The sequence below is a fragment of the Solanum dulcamara genome, chromosome 9 (genome assembly GCF_947179165.1).
Source record: "Solanum dulcamara chromosome 9, daSolDulc1.2, whole genome shotgun sequence".
In the NCBI taxonomy this organism is placed as follows: domain Eukaryota; kingdom Viridiplantae; phylum Streptophyta; class Magnoliopsida; order Solanales; family Solanaceae; genus Solanum; species Solanum dulcamara.
In genome coordinates this window covers 20158431-20176627 of record NC_077245.1, presented here as the reverse complement: position 1 = coordinate 20176627, position 18197 = coordinate 20158431, and the positions used below count along the sequence as shown (strand labels likewise).

Here is an 18197-nt window from a genome sequence, read left to right as displayed (position 1 = left end):
ATGCACTATGACTTGAGTAAAGAATGTGCAATAGCAATTGGAGTAGACACTTCTTTAGCACCTTCCATGTTTGCATGCTGAAGAATCTTTCTAACATAATGATGTTGAGAAACAAAAATACCCTTTGAAGTTGTATGAACATCAACACCAAGAAAAAGAGACAACTCATGAGGATCCTTTAATGAGAACTGGGCTCCAAGAGATTGAATTAACCATTTGATGAAGGATGAGTTGTTACCTATAATAATAAGATCATCTACATACACTAAGAAATAACAACATGTGTTCCCTTAAAAATATATAAAAAGAGAGTGATCACTTTGTGATTGCCAAAAGCCAAACTTCAATGTAAATGATCGTAGCTCTTGGTACCAGGCCCTTGGGGCTTGCTTGAGTCCTTAAATAGCCTTGACTAATTTATAGACATGGTGTTGTTTGGCTGGATCGGTGAATACTGATGTCTATTTCATAAACACATCTTCTTTTAATAGACCATGTAAGAAGGTGTTATTCACATCCAATTGAATTAGATGCCAAGAATGTGTAAAAGCTAAAGTGAAAACCACATAAATTTTTACCGACTTAACCACTAGGCTGAATGTCTCACCAAAATCAATGTCAGGTCACTAGTTGTATCCCTTTGCAATCTGTTGAGCCTTTATTTTTGAAGTGAACCATCTGCATTCCTTTTGATCATGAAAATCCACTTATAACTGACTAAATTTTGTTGAGAATCTAGAGGGACAAGAATCTAAGTACCATTTTTAATTAATGCATTGAATTCATCAGACATAGCAGAGTTCCACTTAAAATGTGCCAAAGCTTGTCCAACTGTTGTTGGTTCTAGTACTTCCGGTAAAGGATGTTTGGTGGCATGGTGAATATATTTAGGTTTGGAAATGTTATTTTTGGAGCGAGTGACCAGGGATGAGTGTTTGGCAGTGAAGATGAAGGAATATTATTTTGTGTTGGAGGAGAAAGATCAGTGTTCTCCATTGAAGGAGAAGGATCACACGATAATGACAATTATCCAATGGAATGATGGGAAGATGAAGATGAAGTAGGAAAGGAATTACACTGGAATGGGATTATAGTGTGAGAAGATTTAGTAGAAGGGATACCATACCAATTTGAATTGGATTGAGAATCTGAAGGATGAGTTCGATATGGAAAAATATTTTCAAGGAGGACCACATGAAATGAGGTAATGTACCTCTTAGACTTAAGTTCATAACAAATATATGCACTTTGATGTAAAGAGTAACCAAGAAAGACGCAGGGGATAGACTTGAGATCAAATTTGGACTTGCTATATGGACGAAGGCAAGGATAACAGAGGCAACCAAAGACACGCAAAAATTTATAACTGGGAGAATGATTAAAGAGATTTTGATAAGGAGAAGAAAATTGGAGAAATGGTGTGGGAAGACGATTAATGAGACATGTGGTTGTTTTGAATGCAAAAGACCAAAAAAAAGAATGCAGGGAAGCTGTTTGCAGTAACATAAGGCCAGTTTCAACCAAGTGACGATGGCGACGTTCTGCAGCCCCTCGATGTGAGGCGGTGTTTGCAGATGGTTTATTCCACAAGATTGAAAATAGTTTTTGAGTGCAACATATTCTCCACCCTTGTTTGAGTAAATTTATTTTATCTTGACATTAAAAGTATTTTCAAGAAGTTTTTGAAATGGTGAAAACATCGTATACACATCTGATTTAGCCTTTAAAATGTGTAATGGTCCACAAAGATGATATACTAACGGAACCCATCAATTAATTGCACAGGAGTAGGACCCCATAAATCAGAATATAATAGTTCAAGAGATCTTGTAATGACCCTGAAGGTCATTAATTAAAATTACCATAAAATTTTTTTTACCCCTTCCGGTAGTTTCTCCGAGTCATATTTGATTGATATCTGATGTCGGTTTGGTGTTTACTTGAAAATTGAGATTTTTGGTAAACTTTGAGTTTTAGAGGTTTAGAATGACTCAAAAGTGGTATTTGAGGTCATTAAAAGTTTTGAGTCTCAAAATAAAATTCCATCAATTTCATCAGTTTTAGAATATTAAAATTGGTCTAGGAAAGTTGACGAAATCATATTTGATGTCATATCATTGATTTGAGGGGTTGAGTTAGAAATAGTTGGGTTTTGGCCATAGGTTTGACTTTAGCAAACATTTGAGGACCGGATGTTTGAAATTAAATTTTGATGACTCCGTTGGATTTGGAGAGTGATTTTAGGTCTAGGGAGAGTTTCTATGTGTTTTTTGGAAGCCCTGAGGGTGTTTTGGTCATTTAAGGCATAATGTTGGTCTAGTTGTGACTTTTTGGTTTTTGGGTCAAGGAGGCCTTGAAATCAAATTTTGATAGTTCCGTTGAGTCTGAAATATCGAGTTTAGTAGGGTTACATATATGGTTTGTCTATATGGGGTTTCGAACAAATTCCGAGGATCATTCGAAAACTTGGAGACTTAAGTAACATTGTTGTCATCTAGTGCCTGAGATTCCTTCTCCGCATTCGCGGAGACTTGCCTGTGTTCACGAAGGCTTGTCCATATTCGCAGAAGGACAATTGTCCCTTTCCCGCATTTGTGGAGCTTATGCCGTGTTCATGTAGGGACGTCTGGTTAGCCTCCGCGTTCACAGAGTTAGTGATCCACGTTCGCGGAAAGCAAATAACCCCTGAACAGTGACAAAGTCGAGGTCTAGCCTATTTTCACCATTTTTGGTGATTTTGGAGTTTGGAAAGGCGATTTTCAGAGGAGATTTCATGGGAAAACTTTGGGGTAAGTGATTCTAGCCTCCAATCTTGATTACCCATTGATTATTTGAGAGTTTTAGCATGAAATTGAGGTTTTTAAATTGGAGAGGTTGGGATTTTCAAGAACTTGAATTAGTTTCAATGTTTTGATGATTGTGAGCTGGTTTTAAGTCTAAATCCACTTCGGTTTTCACTAGTAAAGTCCAAATACCTTGAGGATGTTATTTATGTAAAAAATTCTAAAATTTTCTGCTTGTTCTGGAATTGGGTTTTTCAGGCAGTTCGGGTCAATTTCGACTCGGTTTCCAATAATATGATAGGGATATCGTTGGTTCCGTATTTTTATTAGGAACTTGAATTTGTATAGATTATGGTGAATTGGAGTGCATTCAGAAGGGGAAAACTCACGTGGAGTGACCAATCGCGTATTGGCTAAGGCAAGTGGACTCTTAAACCTTCGTGAATCTCTTAGAATTCCCGAATCTCTCATTGATATATGTTGGGACGTAATGGGTATGAGGTTACGGGTTTAATTGTGATATGAACTAATCTAAAATGAAACGATGGGGTTAATAAAAGACTATAAGTGAGATTGTTGAGTATTGAAACTTGCATACTGTAATCTAGATATCTATGTGTATTTTATGAAATACTTGATAGTCTAATAGTGATTACGGTTTGTCTGAATTGATTATTCCTTATTACTTGTGTGAGCATGCTGTTGCATTGGTTTTGAAATACTGTGATGGGAGGTATATGATTGTGAGATCGAGGTCATTTTCAATTAGAGATATGATATGGCCGAGGTCATTTCTGGCTAGAAATTGATAGACCGAGGTTATTTTTGATGGGATTTTATTATCGAGGTCATCTCTGGCAAGATTATAAGACCGAGGTCATTTTCGGTCAGAGATTATAAGACCAAGATCATTTTTGGTCAGAGATTATGAGACCGAGGTTATTTTTGGTCAGAGATTATGAGATCAAGGTTATTTTTAGTCAGAGATTATGTGGCCGAGGTCATTTCCAGTCAGAGATTATGAGACCAAGGTCATAACTGGTTAGAGATTATGTGGATGAGGTTATTTCTGGTCAGAGCTTATTGTGCCGAGGTCTTTGCCGGTAATTGCACACATGCATGATCATTGAGTGTGCATATACATACTTTGCATATCTGTTTTGATAGTTTAATGCCTACTTGTGACATTTTGAGTATTTGTATGATATATTTTTGATATTAAGTTTTGATTTGAACCTTATTGAAATGTATCATGTGAATTATTAGGTTGGGCTGATTTCTGTGCAGGTTGTAGTTTGGAGGTTTGGTTAGGTTGGAAACGGAGTTCGTGTATTCTTTTATATTTAGTTTTTCTAGTTAGCTTATTGGGTACCGCGTTGTTTGGTACTCAACCTTACTTCTACACTTTTGTAGGTTCTGAGCTTGGAATTTGATCACCGTCTCTTTTTTTGATCATTCGAGGCTTCTGGGAGTTGAGAGAGGCAGCCATCAATATCTAGAGAACTTTCGTACTTCCTATATTTTTATGCTTTACTCTATTTGAGAGTTGAAGACATATTAAGACTTGTACTTTCATTTCAATTTTACTTTCTTTAACGGCTTGTACATGTGACAAGCAATCTTTGGAGGGGGGGGGGGGTACTTAAGTGAAAGTCTTCCGCTTTTGACTATTATTTACGTATTTAGATTGTTTCCGCTTTATTTTTATTGAAATATTATGTTTTAGGCTGACTTGTCCGGTGGAAAATAACAGGTGCCATCACATCCAGAATCAGGTCGTGACAAATAATTATCAGAGCCCCGGGTTCATAGATTTCACATATACAAACCAAGTCTAAGTAGAGTCTCGAGGATAGGTACAGAGATGTCTATACTTATCTTTGTGAGGCTATGAAGATGGTTAGAAAACTTCATTTACTCATTCTTTATTGACGTGCCAGGTCATTATCGCTAGTACTGAGTATGACATATTGTTTTGGCAGATGTCGAGGACCAAATCTACATCTATGTGTAGGGGGAGGTAGCCCCGAAGAGAAGCGACACCTGCCTGAAGTCATGCTAGAGAGGACTCCCCAGAGCGATAGGTGAGATTGCTGAGGACCAGGTTCCTTTAGAGCCCGCACCATCATTGCTTGAGGAGAGCTTATTGAGGATGCTAAATATGTTGGACAGTTTTACTCAGAGTGTTGCAGTCATGCTGCAGGGTTCACAGACTAGAGTTGGTGTACAGACTCCATGGCAGCATCAGGTTCTAGTGGTTTAGGTTCAGGTGGGCCAACCACCATTGGTTCCCGCACCAGCTACCGATGCACAGATTGCTCTAGAGCGATGATACACTTGAGTTTTTGACATTGTATCATGAGATATTGGAGGCAGTAAGCATGGCTGATGCCCGGGGTGTTTGATTTGTTGCACTCCATCTCCGTGGGTCAGCAAGGGAGTGGTAGAGAAAATTCATGAGGTCCAAACCAGTTGGATCCCCTCCGATTGAGTGGGGAGTTTTTGTTAGCGCTTTTGAGGATCACTTCATCCTATGGAGCGTACATAAAGAGAGTAGACTGAGATTTGAGAATTTGACTCAGGGTGGTATGTCAGTTGCCGAGTATGAGGCCTATTTCTGCTAGTTGTCAAGTCATGCCACAATGTTGATCCCGGATGATGCAAAAAGAGTTTGCAGGTTCATGAAGGGTTTGACCTTCTCTATTCTATCCTATGTGTTCAGATCAGCCCACGAGGGTACTTTCTTCCAGTTCATTGTGAGCACCGCTAATAAAGAGAAATTGATGGTTAGAGAGGAGTTTGGGGACCCCAAGAGGGCCCGTGCTAGTGGTCAGTTCTCGGGTACCTCATCTGGAGGTAGAGATCCACATAGAAGTAGCAGTTAGTTTCAGCGCTAGAGTCATGGTATTCTATTAAGGTCATCGCAGTAGTCTTCGGTCTCAAGGTTGTGTTTTAGTTATGGAGATCTGGGTCATTTGATGTGCCAGTGCCTACTACAGACTTATTGAGGGCCCCAACGCACTTATTCAGCATCTCTAGAGAGAGATTTAGTGTCTCCAGCTAGGGGTTTGGGTAGAGCTCAGACAGGTAGAGATGGTAGAGCCTCTGGTGGTGGTATTGTGGTTCTGCGAGGTAGGTACTCAAGGCTGAGGCTTCTAATGCGGTTATTACAAGTATTATCCCGATTTGCCATCGACCTATATCTGTGTTATTTGATCCTAGATCTACATTCTCCTATGTGTCTACCTATTTTGCATCGGGATTTGATTTGACTTGTGATCACATGCCCATATCTCTACACCCGTGGGTAAGCCTTTAGTGGTGGATCGAGTGTATTGATCCTATCTTGTTTCTTTAGCTGGGTATGATACTTTGGTAGATATGATTATACTGGGGATAATAGAATTTGATGTGATATTGGGCATGGATTGGCTTTTTCCTTATCATGCTATTCTTGATTGCTATGCTAAGACTGTGACTTTAGTAATACTGGGTGTTCCGAGGATCGAGTGGAAGGGTACTAGTGGTTTCTATCCTAGTAAGGTCATCTCCTATATGCGTTTTCAGAGATTGATTGATAACGGGTACATATCCTATTTGGATTTTATTCGGGATACTAGCGCTGAGTCACCTCCCATGGAGTCTATTCCTGTGGTTAAGGAGTTCGCTGATATATTTCCTACTGATCTTTTAGAATTCCTCTGGATAGGTATATTGACTTTGCTATTGACTTGGAGTTGGGCACTAAGCACATCTCTATTCCACCTTATCGCATGACTCCGGCAGAGTTAAAGGACCTGTTGTAGGATCTGTTGAGTAGGGAGGTTATTCACCCTAGTGTATCACCACGGGGTATGCTGGTTGTGTTCGTGAAGAAGAAGGATGGGTTGATGAGGATGTGCATCGATTATAGACAGTTTTTGTTAGCATTTTTTCTTGTATTGATGATTTATTTGACCAGCTTCAAGAAGCGGCCTTGTTCTCCAAGATAGATTTGAGGTTCAGGTATTATTAGTTGAGGATTAGACCTTCAGATATTCCTAAGACTGCTTTTCGGACTCGTTATTACCATTATGAGTTTTTGGTTATGTCATTTAGGCTAACTAACGCCCCAGCAGCATTCATGGAGTTGATAAATAGGGTGTTCAAGCTATATCTGGACTCTTTTGTGATTGTTTTCATTGATATCTTATTGTACTCCGACATAGGAGGATCATTCTAGTCATTTGAGGTTGGTGCTTCGAAAATTGAAAGAACAAAAGTTGTATGCCAAGTTTTCTAAGTGTGAGTTTTGGCTTGATTCTGTGGTATATCTAGGACATGTGGTGTCCAAGGAGGGTATAAGAGTGGATCTGGCCAAGATTGAGGCAATTAGAGGCTAGACCAGGCCTACTTCCCCCATTGAGATTCAGAGTTTTGTAGGTTTGGCTGGATATTACCAATGCTTCATATAGGGGTTCTCTACTATTGCGTCTCCACTAATTATACTAACTCAGAAGTTAGTAGATTTTCATTGGTCCGATGAGTATGAGGCGAGCTTTCAAAAGCTCAAGGCCTTGTTGACTTTAGCTCCTATTTTGACCTTACCTGAAGAAGGTGTAGACGTCACCGTGTATTGTGATGCTTCTGGTGTTGGTTTGGGTGAAGTTCTGATGCAGAAAGGGAAAATAGTTGCCTATGCATCTAGAGAATTGAAGGCTCATGAGAAGAACTACCCTACCCATGATCTAGAGCTAGCAGTGGTGGTATTTGTGTTGAAGTGTGAGGTATTCACTAATCACTAAAGTCTTCAGTATATCTTCAGTCAGAGGGATCTAAATTTGAGACAGCATAGATGGCTCAAGCTACTGAAGGACTATGATATAACTATCTTGTATCACCTGAGGAAGGACAATGTGGTGGGCGACGCTTTGAGTAGGAAGGCTCTTAGTATAGGGAGTCTCGCGCGATTAGTGTTGACAAGAGGCCCTTGGCTAGAGATGTTCAGAGGTTAGCTAATAGCCTTATTCGATTGCGAGTTTTTGAGGAAGGTGGAGGATTTATTGCTTCTATTGAGGCCCGCTCTTCCTTAGTTGAGCAGATTCAGGAGAAGCAGTTTGAGATGAAATGTTATGTCTCATTCTAGACAAGGTGTTGACGGGTGAATCCAAAGAGGCTAGACTTGATTCAGAGGGTGTCTTGAGGATTGGGGGACGAATTTGTGTGCCCAAGGTGGGTGACTTGATCAGATTAATACTAGAGGAGGCTCATTACTCTTGATATTCTATTTATCTGGGCGCGGCAAAGATGTATCATGACCTTAGTTAGCATTACTGGTGGTGTGGGATAAAGAGAGACATCGCAGAGTTTATGTCCAAGTGTTTGACTTGTCAACAGGTCAAGTGTGACCACCAGTGGCTTGGAAGTGTGAGTCAGAGGATGTTTATTCCTACTTGGAAGTGGGAGCGGATCACCATGGACTTTATTGTGGGTTTGCCTCCTACCGTAGGTGGTTATGATTTTATATGGATGGTGGTCGACAGACTGACTAAGTCTACCCATTTTATTCCAGTTAAGGTGAAGTACACAGTTGACATACTATCTTACTTATATATCAGTCAGATTGTTTGACCTTACGGAGTTCCAGTATCCATTATTTTGGATCGAGGCTCAGTGTTTACTTCGCACTTTTGTTAAGCTTTACAAGAGGGCCTAGGCACTAGGCTTGATATGAGTACAACTTTTCACCCACAAACTGATGGTCAGTCTGAGCGGACGATTCATATATTGGAGGATATGCTCCGAGCTTGTACTATTGATTTTGGTGCTAGGTAGGATCAGCATTTGCCCTTAGTAGAATTTTCCTACAACAACAGCTATCACTCCAGTATTCAGATGGCCCCATTTGAGGCATTGTATGGTAGGCGATGTCGATCTCCTATTGGGTGGTTCGACTTAGTTGAGATAGATTCATTAGACATGAACTTGCTTAGAGATTCCATGGAGCAGGTTCGAATTATCCAAGGTAAGATCTTGACAGCCTAGAGTAGGAAAAAGAGTTATTTGGATAGGAGGGTTTGACCATTGTAGTTCATGTAGTGTGACCATGTTTGGCTCCGAGTGTCTCCCATGAAGGGGGTAATGCATTTCGGAAAGAAGGGAAAGCTTAGCCCTCGATTTATTGGCCCATTTAAGATTTTTGGGCGAGTGGGAGATGTGTCTTACAAATTGGCCTTTCCACCTAGCTTATCAGCGGTATATCCTGTGTTTCATATTTCTATGCTTAGGAAGTATGTGCCGGACGAGTCTCATATGTTATCTCTTAACACGGTAGAGTTGTGTCCAGATTTGACTTTTGAGGAAGAGCCCATAGCCATTCTTCATAGACAGGTCTATAAGCTTAGGACCAAGGAGATAGCTTTGGTGAAGGTACAGTAGAGGCACCGCTCAGTTGGAGAGGTGACTTGGGAGTCGGAGGACGACATGCTTCCCGATATCTACAGCTTTTCGAGGCTTCAGATACTTTCTTTTACATTATGTTCGAGGACGAACATGGTTTTTAGTGGAGGATGATGTAATGACCCTGAAGGTTATTTTTGGAAATTGTCATAAAAAGACTATTTTACGCCTCCTGATAGTTTTTTGAGTCATATTTGATTGATATCTGATGTCGGTTTTTTGGTTTTCTTGAAATGTTGGAATTTTTGGTAAACTTTGAGTTTTAGAGGTTTAGAATGACTCAAAAGTGGTATTTGAGGTCATTCAAAGTTTCGAGTATCGAAATAAAATTTCATTGATTCCATCAGTTTTGGAACGTTGAAATTGGCCAGGGAGAGTTGACGGAATCATATTTGGGGTCATATCGTAGATTTGAGGGGTTGAGTTGGAAATAGTTGAGTTTTCGGCCATAGGTTTGACTTTGCTCAACATTTGAGGACCGGATATTCAGAATTGAATTCTAACGACTCCGTTGGATTCGGAGGGTGATTTTAGGCCTAGGGGGAGAGTTCCTGTGTAGTTTTTGGAAGCTTCGAGGGCGTTTTGGTCATTTGAGGAATAATATTGGTCTAGTTGCGACTTTTTGGTTTTCGGGTAAAGGAGGTCTTAAAATTGAATTTTGATGGTTCCTTTGAGTCCAAAATGTTGAGTTTAGTAGGATTGCATATATGGTTTGTCTATACGGGGTTCTAAACGAATCCCAAGAGTCATTCAGAGACTTAAGTAACATTGTTGTCATCTGGTGCCTGAGATTCCTTCTCCTCATTCGTGGAGACTTGCCTGCGTTCGCGAAGGCTTGTCTGCATTCGCAGAAGGACAGTTGTCCCTTCTCCACGTTCGTGGAGCTTATGCCGCATTCGCGGAGGGACGTCTGGTTAGCCTCGTACGCAGAGTTAGAGATCTGCATTTGCGGAGAGCAAATCACCCCTAAACAATGACAAAGTCGAGGTCTAGCCTATTTTCACTATTTTTGGTGATTTTGGAGTTTGGGGAGGCGATTTTCAGAGAAGATTTCATGGAAAAACTTTGGGGTAAGTAATTCTAGCCTCCAATCTTGATTACCCATTGATTATTTGAGAGTTTTAGCATGAAATTGAGGCTTTTAAATTGGAGAGGTTGGGGTTTTCAAGAACTTGAATTAGTTTCAATGTTTTAATGATTGTGAGCTTGTTTTAAGTCCATATCCACTTTGTTTTTCACTAGTAAACTCCAAATACCTTGAGGATGTTATTTATGTAAAAAATTCTAAAATTTTTATGCTTGTTTTGGAATTGGGTTTTTTCAGGCATTTTGGGTCAATTTCGGCTCGGTTTTCAAAAATATGATAGGAATATCGTTGGTTCCGTATTTTGATTGGGAACTTGAACTTTTATAGATTATGGTGAATTTGGAGTGCATTCAGAAGGAAAAAGCTCACATGGAGTGACCGATCGCGTATAGGCTAAGGCAAGTTGACTCTTAAACCTTCGTGAATCTCTTAGAATTCCCAAATATCCTGCTGTATATGTGTTGGGGCGTAATGGGTATGAGGTTACGGGTTTAATTGTGATATGAAGTAATCTAAAATGAAACGATGGGGTTAATAAAAGACTATGCGTGAGATTGTTGAGTATTGAAACTTGCATACTGTAATCTAGATATCTATGTGTATTTTATGAAATACTTGATAGTCTAATAGTGATTACGGTTTGTCTGAATTGATTATTCCTTATTACTTGTGTGAGCATGCTGTTGCATTGGTTTTGAAATACTGTGATGGGAGGTATATGATTGTGAGATCGAGGTTATTTTCGATTAGAGATATGATATGGACAAGGTCATTTTCGGCTAGAAATTGATAGGCTGAGGTCATTTCCAATGGGATTCTATTGTCGAGGTCATCTCCAATGAGATTATGAGACCGAGGTCATTTTCGGTCAGAGATTATGAGACTGAGGTCATTTCTGGTCAAGGATTATGAGACCGAGGTCATTTTTGGTCAGAGATTATGAGATCGAGGTCATTTTCAGTTAGAGATTATGTGGCCGAGGTCATTTCCAGTCAAAGCTTATTGTGCCGAGGTCTTTATCGGCAATTGCACACATGCATGATCATTGAGTGTGCATATACATATACTGCATATCTGTGTTGACAGTTTGATGCCTACTTGTGACATTTAGAGCATTTGTATGATATATCTGTGATATTGAGCTGTGATCTGAACCTTATTGAACTATATAGTACGAACTGTTAGGTTGGGCTAATTTCTGTACAGGTTGTAATCTAAAGGTTCGGATGGATTAGAAACGGAGTTTGTGTATTCTTTTAGATTTACAAAGTTTTTCTAGTTGGCTTGTTGGGTACCGCATTGTTTGGTACTCACCCTTGCTTCTACACTTGTGTAGGTTTCCATCTTGGACTTTGATCACCATCTCTTTTCTTGATCATTCGAGGATTCTGGGAGTTGAGAGAGGTAGCCATCGATATCCAGTGAATTCTTGTACTTCTTGTATTTTTATGATTTACTTTATTTGAGAGTTGAAGACATATTGAGCATTGTACTTTTATTTCAGTTTTACTTTCATTAGCGGCTTGTACATGTGACAACTAATATTTGGGGGGTGTTTAAGTGAAAGTCTTCCATTTTTGACTATTATTTACGTATTTAGATTTTCTTCCTTTATTTTTATCAAAATATTGTGTTTTAAGCTGACTTATCCGGTGAAAAAGGACAGATGCCATCACACCCGGAATTGAGTCGTGACAGATCCACTGCTTGTTAGAGAAGAAACACCAAAGGATTGACGATGATTTTTATGGCATTGGCAAGGATTACAAAAGGATGCTTTAATAGAAGATGTTGGTAACTGAAACTTGGACAAAATAAAATTTAAGGTCCTAGCATTGGGATGGCCAAGATGTTGATGCCAGGACTCTGATGAAAGCCGAATGGTGAAGCAGGCAGGTTTATTCAAAACTGCAGAGGATAGAAACTTGTACAAGGATTGATCAGGTGGGCCTTTGAATTGAATCTCCCCCGTGACTTGATCCCTTACAAGAAAATAATTAGAAAAGAAATCAATCGACACTTGGTTAGAAGTACAGAATTGTGATACAAATATGAGGTTGGTTTTAGCAGAGGGAACACATAAGACATTAGAAAGATGGAACTTTTTGGCAGGGAGAGAAATACTACCATAACCAACATGTGAGATGACAAAGCTGAGCTATCACTTTGGTGCAGTTTGTCATTACCATCATATAGTGAATGAAGAGATTAGTTGCTCGTCATTAGTGATGTAATGAGATGCACCAATGTCTAACAATCATTGCTGACCAGATCCCGAATTCACATTAGTGTACTGTGTTTGAGGATTTCGTGAAAGCAAGTCCCTTAAATAGTCACGTGCTTGATAACACTGTTTGACATAATGCCCAAATTTGTCACAAAATTGACATTGAACTTTGGCTTGAGATCCAGTGCCTCGAGAATGTTGTCTTGGCACAACATTTTGAGACTTATATGATAAGAAGTTCGCTGGAACACCAATGTTAGTATTTTCATATTGAAACTATTGATTTGTCTTCCCTGAATTACCTTGTTTTTGCTGATATAGAGATCTAGTACTTGTACCTTTGCGGCTTTGCGGACATGATTTTCTGTGATTGGAGTGGTGTCAAATATGGGATCTGTTTGTTTCAAATACAATTCATGAGCCAATAACTTGTCTTGAAGTTCATCAAATGATATGATGGTATCTCTAGCATGAATAGCTACAGCAATACCTCGAAATTCAAGGCCAACACCACTAAGAACGTGAACCATAATATCTATATCAGTAACAGGGCTTCCACACAAAGAGAGTTCCTCAGCAATTGATTTGATCAATTGAAGTTATTCAGCAACTAGACGTGAATCTATCTTTGCTCTAGATAGTTTGTCATGCAAGGATAAAATTTGCATAGCTGATTTGTTTGCAAACGCCATTTGCAACTTGGTCCATGCCTCTGCTGAGGTTTTGGCATATGCGATGGTATTCATTACTGAAAAGGATATAGAAGCAATAATGGCTGCCAAGATTAATTGATCCTGACAGTTCTAAAATTCATAATCAGAATTAGAGACTTGTTGACCATCTTTTTCAATGGTTGTTGGAGGTGACGTGTTCGCACCATTGACATAACCCATAAGATTGTGACCACGAAGTAAAGGAGTAATTTGGGCTCTCCAAGTGGGGTAGGTTTGAGAATTAAGTTTCAAAGGAAGTTGAGAGGCATTGACGAAAATCAAGGTTTTTTCAGAAAAGTGAGTAGGATTATTTGTGCTAGAGGATGCCATGAGAAAGAAAGAAAAAGAACGATAATTCAGAAGCAATTTGGATCACTGCTCTGATACTATAACGAGTTTTTAGAAGAGAGTACTTCTTTTCTTGTTCATTTCTCAAAGATTACTATGATATAAATACATGAAGAATACTAACTAACTATGGTAAGTAAATAATCAAATCCCTACAAATCAGCTAGCCTACCATATTTACAATATTGCATATCTATCATGATTCTATGACAATAATGTTAAGCTATGCTTTTGATTTTGAATTTGATTGGATAGGATTATCCTTAACAATATATAGCCATAATAAAGAAAATAATAATTTTATTATGTACTAAAATAGTTTAAAAGAACAAATAAAACAATTAAGCTTAGTAAAAATTGAATTGGGTTGACCCATTATCTAACTCATTTTGACCCAACCCGTTTTGACCCAAACTAATTTGGATTGAGTTGGGTCTTGACCCAATTATTGTCTTAACCTATTATGACCTGTCCAAATTTGACTCAACCCACCAAATTGCCACCCTAGATATCAATATAATCATTGCGTGCATTAGCTCATACACTCGGGGCGTATTGCTACTTTTTCCGGGTTTTGTTTAGGTAGAGTTGCATGATTAGATAACTTAAAGATGTCATTTATAATATGATTTCTATACGTGTAGATCAAATCATAAAGAGATAGCCAGAAGACACAAAAAACAGTCTAGAACAAAACAATACAGGGAAGAGATAGTCAGAAGACGCAACAAACCGTGAATACAATAAACATTGGTTAAAGAGCCACAACCATTGAGAGGCAACACAGCGAAAGCAAATCTATTATGCTTTGATAAAATGCGCAACGCAGAACAATGACCACGAGAGGGTAGGACAATACCCGTAAAGTACTGCTTTATTCTGAGACACAAAAGGCACCGGCCAGTAAGTGCATTGGATATCTAGTTTCAAATATCTAAATGACTTGACTAACGAAAACAACATGATTGGTTGATCTAAATGGACATAACTGCACTGAACATGCATGCATCACTTACTCATTCTCAGTTTTAGACTCAGCACTCTGCAGCCACTCCACAAATGGCTTAACATTCTTCCACATTAGGGAGAGTGTTTCGCTACCTTTCGATCCCTTCTCACACCACTCCACAATAAACTCTTGTTTCAACATATCAATGTCATAAAGTACTTTCAAAACCAATGCGACCTCCTTTACAGCCTCTGAATTTGATTTTCCAAAGAATGACTCAATAGCGTGTAGTAGAACTAGCTGTGAACCGTCTTCCTGTACAGCAGCTGCAAGATAATTTTTCTTCTTGATCACCTCCTTGGATAAACCTTTTCCAATCCACCAAAAAGTGCTTCAAACAATGCATCAACAATGTCTTGATGAGTTTCAGAAATCGATCCCAAGAAGGACTTTTGCTGAGCCACAGATGATCCCTTATTCAGGTGTTCCTTTATTTCATAAGCACGCCTCTCTTTAGAGTCGACAAGCTTTTCCTTGGAATTACTACGCTCAACACCATTGGTCTGTGCAACAAGTTTTTCCTTGGAATTACTACGCTTAACACCATTGGTCTGTGCAACAAGCATCTCTTTGGAATTACTATGCTTAACACCAGTGCCTTGCCCATTGACCTTGGATTTTCCCTCATGTGCTGGTGAGCTATTGCCAGACTTCTACTCTTCAGTTGCCGAAAGCATAACCATACTAGCAGTAACAACATTAAGCTGCTCATGAATTCGCTGTTGGGCTGCTTCCATGGAGGTGTCCGTCTGCCACTGAACATCTTCATCACTGTTGGCAGATGGTGCTTCAGTCTGATCTGCTTGGCTTCCAGTGGGAGAGTGCTCCTCATCTGACACAGTGGCTTTTTTCTTTGTTGTTTTTGTAGAACCATCCTTTTGAGGAACCTTTTTTCTTTGCAGACTCTTTCTTGACTTTCTTTGCCTCCTCATCTGCTGCTTCCCCTTCTTTGAGCCGTTCTTTTTTAGCCCTCCTCATTGCCTTTTAATCTTTAGATCCCTTCTTCTGCTCAGGAGGGTTCTTGAGAATAAATGTGGTGAGCTTGTCCCTCATGTCAACATCAGAGATAAAGCCACATGCAGCACACGTAAGGGTTAACATCTGTGATTTTGTGATCAATATCTCAGTTTCAGGATTCCCGCATCCATAGCATTGAACACATTTTTTGATGTTCTCAAGAAGTCCAGCAAGCTTTGCAGTGTCATGGGCACCATTAACATGAGAGGTACCTGTTTTCTCATCAAATTTAGACTGAGCTCTGAGTTCACAGCCAAAATACTTTGTGGTGTATGAGGCTGGCCTACTCTGGCAATGTCAACCATGTTTACCACATTAGTTTTGATGCCATTTCTACGACCTTCAATCTTTGTAATCATTCTTGGCATCTTGTACCGGTAAAAGGCGTCATCCTTGTTTCCGACACCAATGTTTTACAAAGCCATTTTAGTATCACAAATATCTGGTCTCTCTTTGTCCTTGCGATAGCTCAAGATGCATGCAGTCAACTTTATGACGATCTCTTGATGGAGGACAATACTCTCCAAACAACCCAATTGATGGATCTTTCTGACATAAAAGAAGTTTCAAACTTAACACCCTCCACTTTACTAACTGCAAATAATGCAGTTAAGACGTAAAAAATTACAACAATCAAAAGTTAATTGCATGAATTACAGGATAATTATAACAACTTATTTATTGAATACTATTATAAAAAATTCAAGAGAAATGCAGTACATAGATATAGTGTGCAAACAACCATGTTAAATATTCTATTACCATTAGATTTAGCACCAATGAGAGATTAGTCCAGACTATAGAATATATGCACAAAATGCTTCTACAAATAAAGTCAGTAAAATACTAGCAACTTTTTCTCTTGATGAGACAAGAAACTTTTTATTTATCCGGTAAAGACAAATGAACCAATAACAAGTATCTTCATGTACTTCCATTTTGACTTACAATCAGAGCAAAATTTCATTCAAATCTGATATCTGAAACTATCCAGTAACTATCATCCATAGATGTACAAAATTTTAGTATCAGCAGATATTACATTGCCATAAGATTGATTAAGCTACAAAAAAAAAAATCTTTTTATGGTACACTTCACCCCCAAACCCCTTTTTTAGGAACTAAAATTGGTCCTTTCCAACTTCAATAACTTGGTGACTTGGAACCCAACTATTATGGCTGGAGGTGGAGAGTCTTTACTACCAAGTCATACCTCCTTGTGGTTAGAAAATTATTGAATTCTTTTTTAACCAAAACCTATGCATTAAAACTAAATATATAAAACAGGAAAGTAACAAACAAGTAAGCACCACTGTGACGGCCCAACTTATTAGTAATGTTGTCCGCTCTAAGCGTAAGCCCGTACGGCTTTAACACGCGTCACTATCACGTAAGTCCTGTTTACTTATATACCCAAAATCTCTCTTGTGTTTTGTCAATGTGAGACTCTTATCCTAAGCTAGAGTGTCACAGCCATAGACACTAAATTCAAGAAGTTACTCTAGGTACGAATTAAGTTATTGGTTAAGCTAAACGTTGGGCACCCTTGATGCATGCACATCCATTTCGTTAAGCTTTACTATCTATCGAACTGTCCATATGATTAATTGAACTAAAAATTTAAACAAAAAAACATTGTAGTTCGAAATAGGAAAAAAACAATCTCTGTAACAGCAAAATTTCTCAAAATGAGTAATGTTATGAATTGTGATACATTTTGAGTAAGGTATAACTAATAGAAAAGAATACACTTGATTAATCAACACATACTTGAAAAAATATGATATATTAACAACAACAACTGAACAATATTTGTTAAAATCTCAAAAAAAAAACAAAAAAAACTAAACAATACAATATGTAGGGTAAATTTCCAGAAACAAAAATCAAATTAAATCCAAACTACTACATATTTAACAACTGACCAATTGAATATGATTAAAATATACAATCATAAATAGAAAATAACCCCAATGCTTAATTATTATCAACAAACCGATCTACGTAAAAAAAAAAACAGAAATATCAAAACTGAATCTAACTTTACAAAAGGTCTACGGTCAAAACCAAGAAAATCCATATACGAAAATTAGATCCAAACAAAAAATCAATTTTAAAATATAGACAAAGAATAACAATCAAAAGGAATAAATAAATAACTAAATAAATAAATAGGATTCCAGAATATATATACCTTGAATGAAGAAGTAGAAGAATGAGAAAGATTTGGTATTCTGTTGCGTCGACAGATGGAAAAAGAAAAAGGAAAAGGAGATGAGATTATATAAGGAACAAAGAAAATCCTTATTCCTTAAAGGATTTGGCGAGTTTGGAGCCGAAAGGATGACTTTTTTAAAATAAAATAAAAACAAAAGGATAATTAATATTTGTAAGAAATCAAAAAGGTAAAAACGCACGGTAACTTCCTTTTGTCAATGGACGATGTTAAGTCCATCGTTAGAGGAAGTTGCATGGCAGCATACGACTTGTAAGTCGCAGCATGCGACTTTACTTAATGGTGTAGGCCATGCTCCTCTTCCCGCTCCCACCTCTATCCCCCACCCCCAACCCCCCT

The 18197-nt window shown here is 38.4% G+C and overlaps 1 pseudogene; it reads right to left on the bottom strand.

Annotated features, from left to right (window-relative positions):
* Positions 1–14315: 14315 nt before the first annotated feature.
* LOC129904441 (eukaryotic translation initiation factor 5-like) lies at positions 14316–17944 on the bottom strand (annotated as a pseudogene).
* Positions 17945–18197: the final 253 nt, after the last annotated feature.